The sequence below is a fragment of the Aethalodelphis obliquidens genome, unplaced genomic scaffold (assembly GCF_003676395.1).
Source record: "Aethalodelphis obliquidens isolate GAN/ISIS:26980383/991018 unplaced genomic scaffold, ASM367639v1 scaffold23, whole genome shotgun sequence".
NCBI classification, from domain to species: Eukaryota; Metazoa; Chordata; class Mammalia; order Artiodactyla; family Delphinidae; genus Aethalodelphis; species Aethalodelphis obliquidens.
Genome location: NW_020837967.1, coordinates 9,988,023 through 10,006,354, shown reverse-complemented (window position 1 = coordinate 10,006,354; position 18,332 = coordinate 9,988,023). Strand labels below are relative to the sequence as shown.

General features: G+C 45.5%; 1 long non-coding RNA gene across 1 annotated transcript; it reads right to left on the bottom strand.

The window, feature by feature from the left end:
- Positions 1–131: 131 nt before the first annotated feature.
- On the bottom strand, positions 132–5,038 carry LOC113628442 (uncharacterized). Its single transcript, XR_003436104.1, has 2 exons — positions 4,926–5,038; positions 132–2,338 (listed from the first exon to the last, which is right to left on the bottom strand). It is a non-coding gene; the product is annotated as an uncharacterized LOC113628442 (long non-coding RNA).
- Between the last annotated feature and the right edge of the window lie 13,294 nt (positions 5,039–18,332).

Here is an 18,332-nt window from a genome sequence, read left to right as displayed (position 1 = left end):
CCACCTTTCTGGACTCCAGGTACATCTCTCTGTCTATGATAAACCCGAATTACATTCCTGAGAAAGTTCCTGAAAGGCCAGGACGTGTATTGAATGATAGGTGACCAAAGGAGATAGGGAATTCCCCAAAAGAAAGCAGAAAATGATTTATTCATCAACAGGGGAGTTAGATATTGCTAAAATTATTGAGTCAAAACTTTGCCCTTTCATTCACAAAGGAAGTTGGGGAGAGCTATCAGAAGCAGATGGTAATTTCCCAGATGGGGATGGAGGAAACCCTACGTAAAAGAATAAGGAATGTTCTGGTCTCACAATGAGTCAAGGACTTAGAATCCTTAGGAGATTGTGCAATTTCATGGCCCCATAGGTCTGTCTCTAAATTCTGAAGTAAAGAGAGGATGAAATGAAAAGAATTAACCTATCTAAGCTTTCATAAGTAACTGTAAACTTGAGTAAATATTGTAAGAGTCTGAATGAGGACAAAAGATGAGAGAGTGACAGTGCAGGGGATGATTTTGGGGCCCGTCAGTGGTGCCTCAACCTGCCCAATTCTCTCTCTGTTCCGTATCTACTCCTAGGCACTCACCGGCAAAGGAGTTAATGTCTGGTTCATTTTCTCAGTTCCCAGGATCCTGACAAAGAGAAGATGCCTACAACGAACCTGGTCCCTCAGAAATTACTGCAGGTGTTTCTTCCTACTCTTCTGTTTCATTTTGATTTACTTCAATTCGAACCAAAAAGTGACTGGTATGCACTTAGTGTGTGCTAAGCCCTGGACACGGATGACAAAGATGGACAGGACCAAGCCCTGACCACGAGATGCTCAGAATGTAGCGCGGCGGTGGGAGGGGGCGAGAAACCAGCCAATGACCGGGTGATGGGTGTGATGTGGTGATGAAGAGGATGAAGAGCAGAGGAAAGGGCGACTCTAACTCTGCACTAGGGGATCCGGGAAGGCTTCCCAGAGTACATCAGAGACGTGTCTTGAAAAGGGAGGTGACGTGTGCAGGGAGGGCAAGGTGGAGAGGGAGTCCAGGGAGTGTGGGGAAGGGCGCTGAGGAGGTACCAGGAATGCGCCCTGCTTTAGAAGCCATGGGGAGTTTGATGTGGGTAGGCTTTTTCCTATGGGAGATGAGAGGGAGAGAAGAGGCTGGAGAGGAGTGCAGAGTCCGGAGGGAGCTGGGCCTCACATGACAGACCAAGGAGCTCGCACGTATCTGTAGAGGAAGAGGTGCCACTAAAGAACTGTAAGCAGAGAAGTACCGCCATCAGCTCTGGGTACCGGCGTAGGGCATAGGCTGGAAGAAGGCAAAACTAGAAAACTACCAAGACGTGAGGTCCCTGCAGTACCCCAGGTGAGGAAGCAGAGCATCCAACTGACCGATCACCAAGGGTCCTTCTGTCGACCAGAACAGATTGAAGCAAACGCTCTGCCTCATATCAGGTCCTGGTTTCCTTCTTGGGACAGTGCTGTGGTCCTCCAAACTCATGCAGGTTATGCAGTCAGGTAAGGAACACCTGAGAATATGGAAAGAGAATAAAAATGGGCTGCTTCTCTGGGCGGGTCCCAAAGTCACCTGATGGAAATACATCCCCATTAATGGTACCTGTCACATAGTTCCATGAGTGGCAGCTCTGCAAGTGACCAGGGGTCTCAGCAGCCCTCGGCCGCAGACTGGCGCTCAAGTCCACATTCTCCCTCAGCGCCAGCCAGTGCAAAACTCACCTTTCGGGGCCACCTTAGTCAAGTGCAGTATTTTGAGCACTGGCCAATTTAAATCTATAATTCAACTAAAGAGTGACAATAAAAAGTTCTGCAAAATTTTCTCTTAATGTGATTTTTCCAGGGTTCAGAATTTCCTCACCCATCAACCTCACCACCAAAGTCAAGACTTAAAACAACATAAAAAACAGTCCATTTACCTGAGTGCTTTAATAATGCTTTTTTTTTCCTACCAGAATTTGCTGCCACTACTGGTCAACATTTAGAGCTTTAGTTCACCAATATGACATGACTTAAGGAAGGTTTCATCAGTCAGTAAGTTAACAGATATTTATGGTATGTCTCCTGGATCAGGATGCTTTCAGTTGTGGAAGATGAAGACCCAATTAAAAGTGGCTCGAACAACCACTGATATGCATTATCTCGCATAAGAAGTTGGCAGATAGGTTGGTTCCAAGGTTGGTTAATCAGTAGTAGCTCAACAATGTTGTTAAGTCCCCAGAATCTTTCTTCTTCCCACTCTGCCGTTAATGGATCTTAGCTTGTGGTCTTGAGTTGACTCCCCTCATGATGCCAAGATGGCTGCCACAAATCCAGGCATCACATTGCCCTTTTCTAGGGGCAAGGACAACAGTCACAAAAGCATAGAACATGCCCATTCCTAAGCCAACCGTTAGCAACAAAAATAGGAAAACCTAGGATTGACTTAGAATGATTACAGCACAACCTCTGGGCCAGGTTGAGGGCTAGCCTTTTCTGAAGCAGTCAAAATTAGGGTTGTGTCAGCAAGGAAGCAAGGGCAGCAGCCGATAGCTAAGCAGCTAATGAGAGCTGCTCTGTTATTCTTAGTACCAGAGACCCATCAGCACACAAGCCCCACAAGATTCTGGCTCTCAGGAAGTTTGTTTTCTAGTTGAGAGATGGGAATGCTGGTGGTCACCTTAAAAGGAGAGAGGGGCTTAGCTGAAGTAGCTCCCAACCTCAAGAAGTAAAGTAACATGATGCACATGTCTCTTGTTGGGTGAGTTTTAGTTCCATCAGGTGTAGATGAAATATATTAAGTATCAGTACAATAGACTTCACAATTGTGAGAGAGAAACATTTTAGACCTGGGAATGTAATGGGCAAATAATAGGATGGGAATAAATTAATCCTCACTTAATTTCTGAGTATCTAATGCATGCAGAACACTGGGCAGGACTCAGAAAAGGTATAAGGTATATAAACCTTGGCCCTCAGAAAAGGTATAAGATATAAACCTTGGCCCTGAGAACGTCAACGTAGTTGGGTGGCAATGGACATGTGATGGGTATGAAATGTAGCAGGAGTTCCGAAGAGGACCAGAGATAACAGGCTTGTCACTGGAATAAATCCCATCAACTCGGTATTTGGAAAATAATATAGGAGGAAAGAATATAAAGGGAGTAATTTTTTTTTTTTTTTTTTTTTGTGGTACGCGGGCCTCTCACTGTTGTGACCTCTCCCATTGCGGAGCACAGGCTCCAGACACGCAGGCTCAGCGGCCATGGCTCACGGGCCTAGCCGCTCCGCGGCATGTGGGATCTTCCCGGACCGGGGCACGAACCTGTGTCCCCTGCATCGGCAGGCGGACTCTCAATCACTGAGCCACCAGGGAAGCCCAAAGGGAGTAATTTTTTAAATTATATAAATTAATGGGTAGCTAAGAAGGAAGGTAACAAAATTAAAATTGGAAGGACCAAGTGTAAGAGCATAAGCTTGAAAATAATCCCAATGCATGTCATTGACTAATATCTAGAAAAATTAATTTTATAAGAACAAGTTCTCCACGCATCAAGCAAGATTCATCTCAGCAGTAACTACTGGATAAATAATACCGATATGATAATAACGGTAGCTAACACTGACATAGCACTTTCCATATACCAGGCCCTGTTCTAGGCACTTTACATATCGGGCTATGTAATCATTACATAAACCTTAAGTGCTACTTTTATCCTTATTTTACAGATGAGGAAAATTCTGGAGCAGGGAGATTAAGTAACTTGCTTAAAGCTCACATAAGCCAGTGTCAGAGCCGGATTCAATCCCAGGCAGTTGGATTCCCGAGTCTCTGATTTCAACCACTGCTTTAGCAGGAAGGAAGCAAGCCCTGAAAAAGCCAGATTATCAGAGGGAAAATAAAGCCCATCTGAGCAGTTTCCTTCTCAAGTTGGAGAAGAGGCCCGGTGAATCTGGAGCATAATTCTTTGCAACTCTGGCCACCTACGTAAAAGCTGTTTAAAAAATGAGGTGCTCCCAGGGGTGTCCGGCTGCTGTCAGGGACGTGTGGGCAGGAAGCATCCTACCTGCAGAGGATTTAGGGGGGCTGAGCAGAGAGCTCCAGTGGTCCTACGCCCCCGGGCACACATGCGGAGGGGTCACCCCGGGAGTCTGTAGGTAAGACCATCACGTCTTAGAGGGTGCTGCCCCCATCCTTCTGATGGGGACTCATAGAATAAAAGCTCAGCAGTCACAGCAGGGACACACAGCGTAGAAGCTTCCAGAGCAGCCGACAGCCAGGAGGACACATCGCAGGATGTCCCCAGCTCACGCCTGACACTTCGCCCGCCCATGCTTCCCAGTTCAGCCTCCACTGGGTTGCCCCAGGCTTGCCTTTTGGCATCATCGTTGCCAATTCCTGCAGTTTCCATCTTGTCCTCCGTCTCATAAAAAGACCCTGCTGGGCTCCCTCATAGCTGCTTTCCAGCTACTCCACACCTGGGAACTGGGCCCCTTGGCTGTCACACAGATGCTGAAAACCACGAAAGAACTGAAATTTTCACCAGCCCAGCAGAAGTCCCTCGGCCTCATCCACTTGGAGATGCTCTGCATAGTGAAAAGGATACTGGGTCAGGCTGCAGTGGTCCCGGAACATCAACCCTCGGGGCGATTTCAGACAAATTACATATATTATGTAGCCTGTTTAATACCTCAGTTTCACCAGGTATTATGAGAACCGAATGAAACGCCGTGCATGAAAGCCACCTGAGAGGAACGAGTCACAGGACAACAGCAGGGTTATTGTTCCTCTCGTCCTCTTGCCACAAACCTGGTGTAAGGGAGGGCACACACCTGCCGGGGGCTCGGACCTGCCCTCCCCACTGATCACCACACAAACAGCTAGGCTTGAGGGCACCTCTCAAGATACCACAGAGTAGTGGCTTAAGCAACACAAACTTACCTTCTCACGGTTCTGCAGGCTGGGTGTCCAAGGTCAAGGTTCTGTCAGGGTTGGTGTCTGCTGGGGCCCCTCCTCCTGGCTTGAGGATGGCTCCCGCTCTTTCCACATGGCTTCCCTCTGTGTGGGAACAAGGACAGAGGCCTCTGGCGTCTCTTCCTCTCCTTATGGGGACACCAGTCCTATCAGATCTGCGCCCCACCCTTAGGATCTCATGGAGCCTTAATTATCTCCTCAAAGGACCCATCTCCGAAGACAGTCACATTAGAGGTTAGGGCTTCAAATAAGAATTTTAAGGGAGCCCAATTCAGTTCATAACAGACACCCAGAGACAGGAGCGGGCGGGCTGAGTCTTTTTAAGGAGTCAGACGGTCTCTGCCCTGTGCTGTGGGCATTGTCTGTAACAGGGAGTCCAGCCAAGCCCCTGGGGCATCTATTTTGGCTCTTTCTAGAACAAAAGGACTGGGGACCAGTCAGTATCCATCAGCATAAATCAATATACAGGAGGGTGCCGTGTTTTTAAATGAAAGGAGAGGGTTTTTTTTTGCCAATGTCGTCGTTTTATTGATTTGGACAGAACCACCTGAGAACAGGGCAGGGTGACATCTGCCCCAAGCCACACTTCATGGTGGCTTGGAGTCCTCTGCAGGGTAGGGTTAGCAGCAGAGGCTGAGGGAGGGCTTAGAACCCATCACTCCTGGGACTTGGTAGATCGGAAACATGACAGGCTGGAACCTCAGCGCCCCTTCAATCGAGTTCCCAGCCAGCGGAGCTGGATGGATAGGTGCGGGGTGGGAGCTGTTTGGCTGCATCTGTGAGCGTCCCAGACCTCAGGGGACAAGCATCAGGGGAGGGAGGTGAAATGGAGATTGGCTTCACAGGATTGCAGGCAAGAATATTTAAGTATCGTATTTGCATTACTTTTTGAGTTAGATGCTCACGGTGCTAGGTTTCAGGGCCCAGATTGAGGAAAGGGATGAGAAAAAGCCGAGAGAGCAATTTCTGACGGTGACCTCATGGGGCCTTACCTCCCCAGTACAGGTAGAGCTCAATCCCGCAGGTACTGACAGAGAGAGGTGTGAGGCGGACTCTACTGGTCCCACATCTCCTGGGACAGGACACCCATGGTGTCTAATCAAAGCACAAGGTACCAAGAGGATCAGCCCATTCAAGGGCTGTAGCCGAACAGAGGAGCCAGGGTCCAAGCCTCTCTCCTCCCCTGGAGCAAGGTCAGCAGAGTCAGAAGACCCGCTCTAATCTTGACCTTGTTCACCTGACCAGGGTAGTCAGTACCTGTCACAGCAAGGATTTAGTGCCATCCTTACACCCTGATAGAGATCAGGTGTAGGGACCCTTAAACTTTACTAATGCTTTAACCAGGGAGACAGTTTCCTTGGGTCCCTCACTTGCTCATGTGAACGCCGTCTGAACAAAGCCCGTGAACTCACAGCAGGGACTGAGTGCCAGCAGCAGAGCGGCCCGTTGCCAGAGATGGGGACTCGGGAATATGCTGTCCTGGGCTCGGAAATCTCCCTAGCCGTGGCTCTGTCGCCAGAAGAGACAGCCGGAGTGTGCGATGACTTAATCAGAATCCACTGCTTCAGCCAACAGGGCAGGTGGGAGGATGCTCAGAAGTTGGTCTTGGGAAAAGCCAGAGAGGATAGGCGTCCGCCTCTAGTCTGCTGGAGGATCGCGGGCAAGCAGGCAGGCAGGGAGGCTGGACCTTGAATAAAGCTCACGATTGTGAAAGAAAAAAACATCTCCATTAAGATCTCCTGCTCGCAATCTCTGAATGAGTTCCGATTTATTTCAAGAACACATTTTCCCCCAGCCCTGAAATAAGTGTGAACCGAACTGTGAAAAACAGACCGTGACCATATTGTTGTCACTACCAATTCACAGCAACAATCTTCAGTTTCGAATTCTCACCCTCTCTTTCTTTTTTGCATGGAAGGATTTGGAGATTTAAAGAAATCTCTAGCCAAGATGACTCAAAAGATTTCCACGTTTGAAATTGTGATGCTGCTTCTCCCATCCTGCAGCTCTGCAGGGCATCACCCAGGGGTGCTGCCTGGGACGTGCCTCAGGAGAGGAGACCTTCTTTCCCCTGGGTCTCCGGCGAGGTCCCTCCAACATAACTGAGCTCTCCTCTTCAATGAGGGGGAACTCCCCGGGGAAGTCAGACCTCCAGCAAAAACCTGTTCTTTTCCATCATGTTCTCAGTCCATCTGAATGCATTACAAACCACAGAGTCGCAAATTGTATTTGATTATTTATAACCATAAAATGAATGGAATAATGTAGATTTTGTGAATTTTTTTTTTCAGTGACAGATAAGGCAAGGAACAGAAAACTCCTGGTGGGGCTAAATGATTAATGCATGATGAATTCATAACCTTCTTGCATTTGATGACCTTTCTTGAAGGAGTGGGAACAAGTTTCCAGGGTGTGATGCCTGAAGCTTCCGCAACTTTCAGGTTTCCTAGCCCTGAGCTCTTTCATGAACTACTGGGGTTCAGAGAAATGCATAAAATTTGAAGAAGAATACATATTTTTTCCCCGCTCTGGGCAACTCATCTCATGGCAAAGGCAATAGCATCCTTTCACCTGCTTTTAATTTGGTATAAAGGCAAAAATAATATGCCTAGGTATTTACTTCTAAAATCATGCTAGAAGAACACTTTGAGATGAATGGGAGTCTTGTGAGTTACTATCTGTCATTGGCTTCCCATGATTAAAGGTAGGGTACCTGTGCAACCTGGACAAATCACATCAAAGCCTTTATCAGGCTGACAGGTACGGTGCCTAGAATCTGGCTACAGTGATGCTCTGAAGTTAATACGCTTTCATTTGATGAAAGTCTGGACTCCTGACAAAACAGTGATATGGAGACAACAATGCTGTTTCTCTGTGCTCCCTCCTTTGCATGGACGTCTCTCCTTTGTGAAACTTCGGGTAGCTGGACCACAAATTCCCTTTGTTGTTGTTATTAGTTTGTTAATGGCTGACATTCGTTGACTTATGTGCTCAGCACTTTGCCAAATACTTCAGCCACATTATCTCATGTAATTTCTACACTGAGACTCTGAGATGGGTTTTACAGGTAAGGAAGGTGTCTAACATCCCACAGCAAGGAAGGGGCCAGCCAGGGTCCCCAGGCTAGACTACCTCCCCATTTCAACTTCCTACTATCTACTCAGTGAGAGGAGCTTAAAAAACCCAGAGCAGCCTGGCCTGTGAGTTCATTCAAGGATACCCTCAAAGGGCCCCTTATCAGCAAGGAGTCATGCAAAAGTCAGGTTAGCCTGCCTGGTGGCTGCTGTCTTTTGGAGCAAAACCTAAGGGAAAAAATCACCAATTTGTTTCTTTCTATTCCTGAACCTCAAAGTCTTTGCAAAGCAGTCTAAATGAACCCAAGAGTTCCCCTGCCCCCCTAAAGCACTCATAATCCTATACTGGTCCCCTAACGGTTACAACAATGAAAATCTTACACTCCAGCGGAGGGGAAGGGGAAAACAGTAAATACAAGATGCTTCCAGCCCCACAGTGCAAGAACCTTCTTTGAGAACACCTGCAGTTCCATGGGCAGGACGTGGAAGCTGGAAGTAATTGCCTGTGAAGTAGATATCACGGCTGTGAGTGCTGCCAACACTCCCATCCGACGTGTGCTAACAGGTCACATGTAGGATGTGTGGAACTATTCCACCGGGAGAAATCTGTCCCATCAGCCATGCAAGTGCAGCCCGGAACAGCTCCGCTGAGCAGGCTTTTTTTCGTGGCAGGTAGCTTTTCGTGGCAAAAACTACCCCTGCCTTGAAAAGAGAATGTGCTAGAAACTTAGGACCTCTACTATACCTAGACTTAGGAACAGAATATCCACCAGTCTTCCACAAACAGCTGTGAAGTCTGAACCCAGACAGCAAATTGACATGACATTGCTGCTGAAACAAACATGCTTACCACAGAGAACTATTATGCCTAGGACACTCTTTTTAAGTGGTAACAAACTCCATGGCTGCACAATTGGACAGGCATCATCTGTACCCATCCACGCCATCAAACTTCCTGGTGTTCCTGAAAGTTCGTCTAGAGTAAACGGTCCACATCTTAATATCTTTCCATACATTTTATTGTCTAGAATTGGGGCAAGGTGAAGAAACGTTTGCCTAATACAAAATTAAATCGGCAGGTGTCAGAACACTCCAGTGCTTTCCTCTGCCCGACACTTTGCATGATGGGAAGACACAAAGGTACAGGAAAAGCATCCAGGACTGCAAGCGTGCTGATGTGTCTGAAATCTGGAGTTCTTTTTCGTCCTTTATTGCTAACTTTCAGAAGTAATTAGGGCACTCATTTCTAACCTAATGCCTTCTAATGGTCACTTAATTCTGAACAAACTGCAGAGTAGTATGCTTTTGAAACTAGAATTAATTGTTTAAAAGACATTATTGGGGTTAGTCTGGTAAATGTAGAGAGAGAGAAAAAAGATCTTTTACTGAGACATTAAAAATAATGAAGTCCCCTCCAGTTCCAGACCTCATACATTTCGGGGGGGGTTTTCTTTCTTTTCCGGAAAATAATCAGCCAAAAGAATGAGGCAACACCAGAGATCTTTACACCTGTTTATGAGAGTTCAGTCATGTCTGCTATAATTGTATCAAATCAGTCGGACTAAGGGAACACACAGAGCCAGAGTGGGCTTTGCTGTAATTATTTTTCTCTCCTCTGTCATTTCAAAACATCCATCTAATCACTGCTGTGTTCAGAGTCTCAAAAAAGCCCGTATAAAGCACAAAGGGAATAAGTTTCAGTCGTCTATAGCTACAGGCTACCGAGGGACAAAGACGTGTAAACCGCAAAGAGCACAGAGGCAAATGCTATGACCAAAGTGCAGAGAGGATGCAGTAAGAGTCCATCAGGTGAGAGAATTCTGAGTGGGAAAAAGCTGGGCAGGTTTCAAAACCTTGACATGTGTGTCGACCCCAGCGGTTGGATAAGGAAAGGAAGGAAATGCCAGGCTCAGGGGGCAGCTGGAGCAAAGACCCCGAAGTGGAAAAATCATCACGGAGCTTACAGGTATCTGACTGTCCTGGGGTAAAGGCAAGAGGGTGGCCACATCAGGGGAAACCCTGAATGCTACAGAAAGAGTCAGGATGTGGGTGTATGAATAACCGTGAGCCATGAATGGTTTTTGAGCAGGAAACTGCATTAATCAAAGTTGTAAGTTCAAGTTGGCATTTTGAGTTTCTTTCCTCCCCACAGGAAAGATAGGACAGCTATAATTGAAGCATGAAAAGGAAAAAGGAGGAAGAACCATGGGAAAAAAGACGGAAAACAGGACTGGGAACCTCAATGATACATATTTCTACTTTGCCATGTTGTTTGGGGCAAACCTATCATTTTCTTTATCTACCTTCTCATTTCCTGTTTGTTGTCAAGTGCTGACATTCTTCTCTCTTTAACTTCTTGGCAATATTTAAATATCACTTCAAAACTGCATCACCATACTGGACTTCCATCCTGAGCTTTTGTCCCAAATTTTCCAATGGAAGCTTGCATGTGAAGATAGATAACGGCATTGATCTTCAAACTCAACAGAGCCTGGTCAAATGCTATTACACCTGGTCAAATGCTATTACACCTGGTCAAATGCTATTACAAAACCTCTCTTAATATCTCTGCATCCACCCCCTTCACTTCATCCCCTCTGCCACAGGCCTGTTTCTAGTCCCCTGGCTTCACTTCAGCCCTGGACCACCAGATTAATCGTCTGATTGGTTTCCTTATCTCCAGTCTCTTCCCTCACTAATCTATCCCTCGATGTGTGGCAAAAAACACAGATCAGAAGGTGCTATGCCCTTCCTCACGAAACGCTGCTGTTCTCTTCCCACTGAAGTCAGCCACTGAGTGTAGCATCCAGCGTCTGGAATGATCAGCCCCAAACCTCCAACAAACCCTCCGCACTTTCTAGACCCCCTGTTCTCCAAGCCCACACCTTGTCCTCCAGATCTGCCTGCCTGCTGAAATCCTGCTCTTTTTTCAAGTGCTAGCTTGTAGGTTAGCTCCTCCACAAAACCTTTCTGATTTCCCCAGCTCAGCTGAATAAACGGCTATTTCCTCTTTGTGTGTGTGTGCACGCACACACAGAGTTCCTTGAGTGTCTTATTTCTGTCTGTCATTTATTATTTTCTACGTGCTTTCTCAATTTTAAATTCCTTGCATACAGAGTCATGTTACATTCATCAATATATTCCCTACGATCTAGCATAATGGTCTGCAAGTAACAGGCTCTCAGAGAATGAGTGCAGATTTGATTTATCCTTAAATTTCTTCCCAGGTATTAAAATTTCTAGAATTCTAAGTTTCCTGACCAGGAACCAAATCAGCCAGTCAAACAGGGGAATTGTGTCCTTACTAGTTTGTTAAGTAACTTGGGCCTTAAGTTTCTAATAGTTAATCAAATATGTCTTGGGTCCTAACTATGCATTCTAATTAATAATTTATTTACTTACTCATTAAACAAATATTAAACATTTACTTTGTTCCTAGGACTGTTCTAGGTGCTACCGATACAGCGACGAATGAGTCAATTGGTTCGATTTCATCTAGTTTACATTCTAATGGGGAAACTGATTTTTTAAACTGGATAGAGCGCTTCCCTGGTGGCACAGTAGTTGAGAGTCCGCCTACCGATGCAGGGGACACGGGTTCGTGCCCCAATCTGGGAAGATCCCACATGCTGCGGAGCGGCTGGGCCCGTGAGCCATGGCCGCTGGGCCTGCACGTCCGGAGCCTGTGCTCCGCAACGGGAGAGGCCACAACAGTGAGAGGCCCGCGTACACGCCCCCCCCCCCAAAAAAAAACTGGATAGAAATGCATAGGGGAAGGAAGATAAAACAGAGTAATAGGATAGTTACTTGCGTGGTCAAGAAAAGCCTCTCTAATGAGATGACATGTCATCCTACAAACCCAGGTGCTTGCAGGTAATAGGGGTACATGTTAGGAACTCTAAGGGACACCAGGGTTTTTTTTTGTCTGTAAGTGAGTTCCTGGATCAGAAGTAACGTTGCGCGTTAAACCATGATGACACTTTCCTCTCCAAGATGGAAAGCCTCCCACTGGATTACTGCTGGCTGCCCACCTCCCCAGCCCAGGGATATAATACATCCGGGTTTCAGGAATGCTCACGGATGCTAAAGAGGCTCTTAGGGATGGCAGTATCAGATAAACTTTACCGACAAAATGTCCAAGTTGTTGAAGCTATGCTCTGTCTCACCCCTGCCACCATGGTCACCCATGGAAGAGCCTGAAATAGTTGGGCAATGAGGTTAACTAATACCCACAAGGATACTCCTCTCAACAATCTAACAACTGAGACATATTTCTGTCGTGGAATCCTCTTGGTGAGCATGAGTATGAGACACGAATATCTCATTCTGGACCCATTCCAGTAGGTCCACCTGCATGCTGCCCTCCAAACCTCATTGTCTCACAAGTCCTCCAACATTTTTCCTTCTGTGTAGCTGACAACAGACCTACCATTAACCAAGCCCTGAGCATAAGTTGGTATAGATTTCTCATCTCACGTTCTCTCTCCTTTCTGACAGCATGGCTCTGAGATATTCTATTCAGTTATTTGTGCTGGAAAAAAATGTCCTTTCTCCACTCCCCTGAGGACCACCTGTGATAAATGCAGCTGTAATAACACAGCAGTCCCTTTCCAGTGGGACTAGCACACTCACACTTAGCAGAGCCATCTGGAAACCAGGCTTAAAAATGATTCCTCTGTAGCCATTTTTCATGGGGACCTCCTAGGAGGTTATAGGGCAGATTCAAGAGGGTGTGGCAGGCGGGGTGCGGGGGGGGGGAGTAGTTACCCTGGGAATGTGAGCCACGTGCTTATGTAATTGACTGTGCTCTCACAACCTGCTTGATCCCTGCCTCATAGACATTGCTTCCGTGTGATGAAGGCTCTCTGGGGATGTCTGAGTTTATGGCAAGGGGAATCAGATAATCCTTAATCCATCACCGGCACCATGAATCACATGGTGGCTTGAAGTTTGTCATACCAAAGCCCAGTATAAAAAAGCTTTCTTTCAAAAGGAGAAGATTTTCTAAAGAAGGCATTGTTTTGCTCCAAAATTCTGGTGATACCCCATTAGGTGTTGCCAGTGTTTCACGTGGTATTTCTATTTTCCAAGACGCTTAAAGCGCCAGAATTCTGCTGGGCCGTGAGGATCGAATAGTCAGACAGCACATCCCCAGCTTGCGTTACCAGGTCAACATTTTGCTCTAGTTTGCACCCAAGTCTTTCAATTCACCTTGTAAATGGATTAGAACAGGATGTGCAAATGTTGTTTATATTACCTCCAAAACCCAAAGAGGTGCCCCTCTTAGTGATATGAAGCCAAGGCCCAGTTTTGTCTGGAGCACCTAGAAGTTAGCAGTCCCCATAATGTCACCAATGCGGTTGTGCCCTATATTTTCAAGGGATTTATCTCAGATCCTCTGGTTAGCATGTGTCTTACTGAGGCATCTAGAACTATCCTTTCAGTTTTCTAGGTATCAGCAACAAAACACTATAAACGTAATGGACCGGTACGATGCTGTGTGGGCTGCAGAAAAGATCAATCTGTTTCTGGACCATATGTGGCCCAGAGTCAGAGTAATCTGAGGCATAATTGTGACAATGTATTATAAACTCTACCAGGTAAGAGCAAATGAATTCTGGTGTTCGTTGTTTAACAAGACGGAGAAAAAATATTCTTTAACTTAATACCATATTCCAGGTTGCAGAAATGCAATCATTTACTTCAGTAAAGAAAACACATCTGAAACAGCAAGTGCAATTGGAGTCACCCTTCATTCGACTGATGTAACAATAATATACTACGATTCTCCAAGACCCATGAACAAGCCACAGTGGAACGTGAAATTAGGATGTGATGAAAATCACCAAACCTCTGCACTTTTCAAGTCTTTAAAGATGTAGGATTGCTCTTGTAATACTATGTTGGTGAAGAGAGGACACCCAAGGATATTGATTTGGTCCTCCCTTCACAGATCAGGGAGCCAGTGTGCATGGCTTTTGTCTGTTGTCAATGTTACCTGTTAACTTGATGTGGTTGGACTGGGGTAAACACAAGGGGTAGGTTTAGGGTCCCACTGAGTCATGATGCGGCAGACGTGGATCAAAACTCCATTAATCACCTGACCTACTGCTTTTTATCCTCCGTCGAGGACTTTTCCCTCTCCGTCAGATCTCTAATGACTGAGGGCTGTGGTCCAGGGCTCTGATTGGCATTCATCTCTGTGTATTTCTATGCACGAATACACGCATATATACATATATGCCTGAACTTCTCCCCTGGGCTTCTATCTTTTCCCCCTACATACCTCCATTTGGATGTTAATAAGCATCTTCAACTAATAAAAGAGAATAGTTGATTTCTGTTCCCCACCAGGCAAGCCTGCTCTTTCCCACGCAAGGCTTCCACCATCTACCTAGTTTCCCAGAATGAAAATCTTTGATGTTATTTTTTATCCCACTCCCATGTCCACATTTAATCCATCTGTAAGATCTATTTACAAAATACACCTCAAATCTGATTGTATTACTCAATAGCTGTGGCTACAACAACACTTGTCTATACAGTACCACTATCATCTCTTCTTTGACTAAGGTAACAGGATCCTAAAGAATTTTCACTCTCCCACCCTTGACTGCCTACAGTACACACCAGAATCGAGGGGGTAGTTTTTTCAAACAGATATCAAAACATGTCCCTCCCATGCCTTAAATTCTCAAACATTTTTCCACTTCGAACCCTTCAGTGGCTTTCAAATATGGACTGTTCAGTAACATCCAAACTCCTGGTCACAGCCTACAAGTTTCTTCTGGGTCCAGCTAACCCTCTGCTACCAACTTTTCCTAATCTCCTTCACCTTCTATATACTGTGACCTACACTAGCCTTATTTCTCTCCTTGGAGACAATGACGTACTTTTCCATCTCAGGATCCTTGATCATCTGTTTCCTTTGTTTGGAACTCTATTCCATGACTACGTCTTCCTCATACTTCAGGATACAATTCAAACAGTACTCCTCAGCAATGTCCCAAATCACTCTTTAGTAACTTCCCGTTTATCCTTTTCAGACCATCTATCAGCTCCTGAAATTAACTTCTTTATTTATTACCTCTTTCTTCCATTATAATATAAGCATCTTAAGGACTCTATTTTGCTCACCACTGCATTTCCCGTATTTATTTGGCTACGCCACGTGGCTTGTGGGATCTTAGTTCCCCGACCAGGGATCAAACCCGTGCCCCCTGCAGTGGAAGCATGGAGTCCTAACAACTGGACCACCAGGGAATTCCCCGTATTTCCTGCATTTAGAATAGCGCTTATCACATAGTAGGTGTTCAATACATATTTGTTGACTGAATTACTGACCCCCTGCAATTCCTCACTTTGCTTGGTAGACAGCAGCATTATTTGGGGTACTAGAAATTAATATTAGCTCAATCCAAGGTCTAATGACCCCTGGAATGCTTGCGTATCTCCTTTGTCTCATATATGGTTACCCTGATTAACAGCCCCTTGCTTTTTTTGAGGAAACCTAGGAGGATGTTTCATGGCCCTACTTGGCGTTTTATTGCACAGTTTTCAAGGATTCCGTCCTTTCCCTTCACTTCAAGGGCTCCAGCACTAGCACAGCTCTGGGAATAGAATGAGGGTTTTTCACTTTCTCAATGTGCCTCATTTCAGACCTTTCTTCATGCATCCTAGAATTTTGTTGTCTACTTAAATATAAATAGGGTTTTAATATAAAGTGGGACCTTAAAGGAACGCCGCTCTCTCTCACTGTTAGGATCCATCATTGATTCACTATGGGCCCTGGGATACCCTGTTGGTCAACACATTCTGTTCACCAGGAGGAACCCAAAGCCAGCCACGCTCACCTTTCTCAGTTTGCCTCTAGCTCTTACTCATTGTTGCTTAATCTCTGTCACCCCAGGATTCTTCTAACCACATGGAAAGAGGTATGTTAACTGTACGACTCATAGAAAACAGGCACTAACAAGTTTTTCAGAGATGATGGTACATTTTTACCAAAGTCCTCATGAATAATGTCCTCTAGGCACTCTTTTTTTTTTTTTTTTTTTGCGGTACGCGGGCCTCTCACTGTTGTGGCCTCTCCCGTTGCGGAGCACAGGCTCCGGACGCGCAGGCTCAGCGGCCATGGCTCATGGGCCCAGCCGCTCCGCGGCATGTGGGATCCTCCCGGACCGGGGCACGAACCCGTGTCCCCTGCATCGGCAGGCGGACTCTCAACCACTGCGCCATCAGGGAAGCCCACTAGGCACTCTTGAGGGTGAAAAAATAGGACAACTTACAAGAGTAAATTCACTCCAGCATTTCTAATGCTGAGGAATTTGAATTTCTTATTTTTAATTTTACCAAAGTACCTCCCATCTCAGCCTCATTTAATATAGTCCACTGTTGAATATGGGTTGAGTCATCTAATGCGGAAGCAAGTAAGCCACTACGGCAATCAGGAAGAACAAATCTGATTCCATATTAGATCTGCTCCTTTTCCTGTGCTCAGTCATGCTGGCTGTGCACCTTTTGTAAAAGAACGTTGCCTACACCCAGAAATATACAGGATAGCCCATTCTCAAGGCTTTGACCTTTAAGAGTCCATTCACATAGAGATAAAAAGGTGCAGAACAGAGAATAACATTTGTCCCATTGGAGGTTTACAGGAACATTGTGACCTGACCTACATGGACAGCTGCAAAAAGAAAGGATTCTGACATTAAGAAGTTTGCAACAGCCAACCACGTCCTTCCCTCCACTTTGCCTTTAAAAGTGCTTTGCTGAAACCTTCGGAGGAGTTCCGGGTTTTCTGGGCATGAGCTACCCGTCCCCTTGCACAGCCCTGAAATAAACCTTTCTCTGCTCCAAACTCTGACGTTTCGGTTTGTTTGGCCTCACTGTGCACTGAACACATGAACTTGTGTTCGGTAACACTACCAGGGCTCAGAGTAACTCACTGGAAGAGGTATGGTCTTGTCTCTCACTAAGATTCACACAGTGATGTGTTCTCGCCCAAGTAGGCAGGGGGATTCAGATTCTAGGAAGCTAAAAAGTGTCACGTATAGACTATGCAGGGGTGGGAGGAGAGGATATAGGCTATGTGAAAGGTGGATTATCAAGGGAAAAGAGTAAAAGCCGGAGTCCATCTGTGGGGATGTGGCAGCTACCCAGGTGAGCGAGGATGGCGGCTTGGTCTAAGGAGATAGCCAATGAGATGGTGCAAAAAAGTAGGACTAGAAATGGATTTTGATCACAGAGCTGACTGGATTTACTCTCTGGATATAGACAGGACATAAATAGAGAAAGAACAAGAATGAGGTCTACATTTTTGGCTTGATATCAGTAACTAAGGTGAAGAAAGCCTGTGGAGTAGTGGGAAGTGAAAGGGGTATTCTGACTCTGCCTGGGTGCTTCCAATCAGTTTGTGACTCTCAACAGACACCTGTTAACAACTAACAGAACTTGGTCTGTGCCATAGTTGTGACTGAGGTAGTCAGACACAAGAGAGGAGGTACAGCTAGATTTGTTAGGAGGGACTTTACAGAAAAGCTGAAGCCAGTGATCCTGCAATCCCCGTCCTAGGCATATACCTAGAGCAAACTCGAATTTGAAAAGATACATACACCCCAATGTTCACAGCAACACTATTTACAATAGCCCCAAGATACGGAAACAACCTAAATGTCCATCAGCAGATGAATGGATAAAGAAGATGTGGTACATACGTACAATGGAATATTACTCAGCCACAAAAAGAATGAAATACTGCCATTTGCAATACCATGGATGGACCTAGAGATTATCATATTAAGTGAATTAAGTCAGACAGTGAAAGACAAATATATGACATCACTTATACATGGAATCTAGAAAAATGATACAAATGAACTTATTTGCAAAACAGAAGCAGACTCACTGACATAGAAAACAAACTTATGGTTACCAAAGGGGAAAGGGGGGGAGGGATAAATTAAGAGTTTGGGATTAGCAGATACAAAATACTATATATAAAATAGATAAGCAACAAGGTCCTACTGTATAGCACAGGGAACCATGTTTAATATCTTGTAATAAACTATAATGGAAAAGAATATGAAAAAGAATATATATACATATATATATAACTGAATCACTTTGCTGTACACCAGAAACTAACAAAATATTGTAAATCAACTCTACCTCAATAAAAATAAACAAACCAACAAACAAACAAATAAATAGAGCTGAAGCCAGGAGGATGAGCAGGACTGCAGCTGAGAAGCATGGGGAGTAGGTACCTGGTCCCAGGGAGGAGGGACCTGTTCAGGGC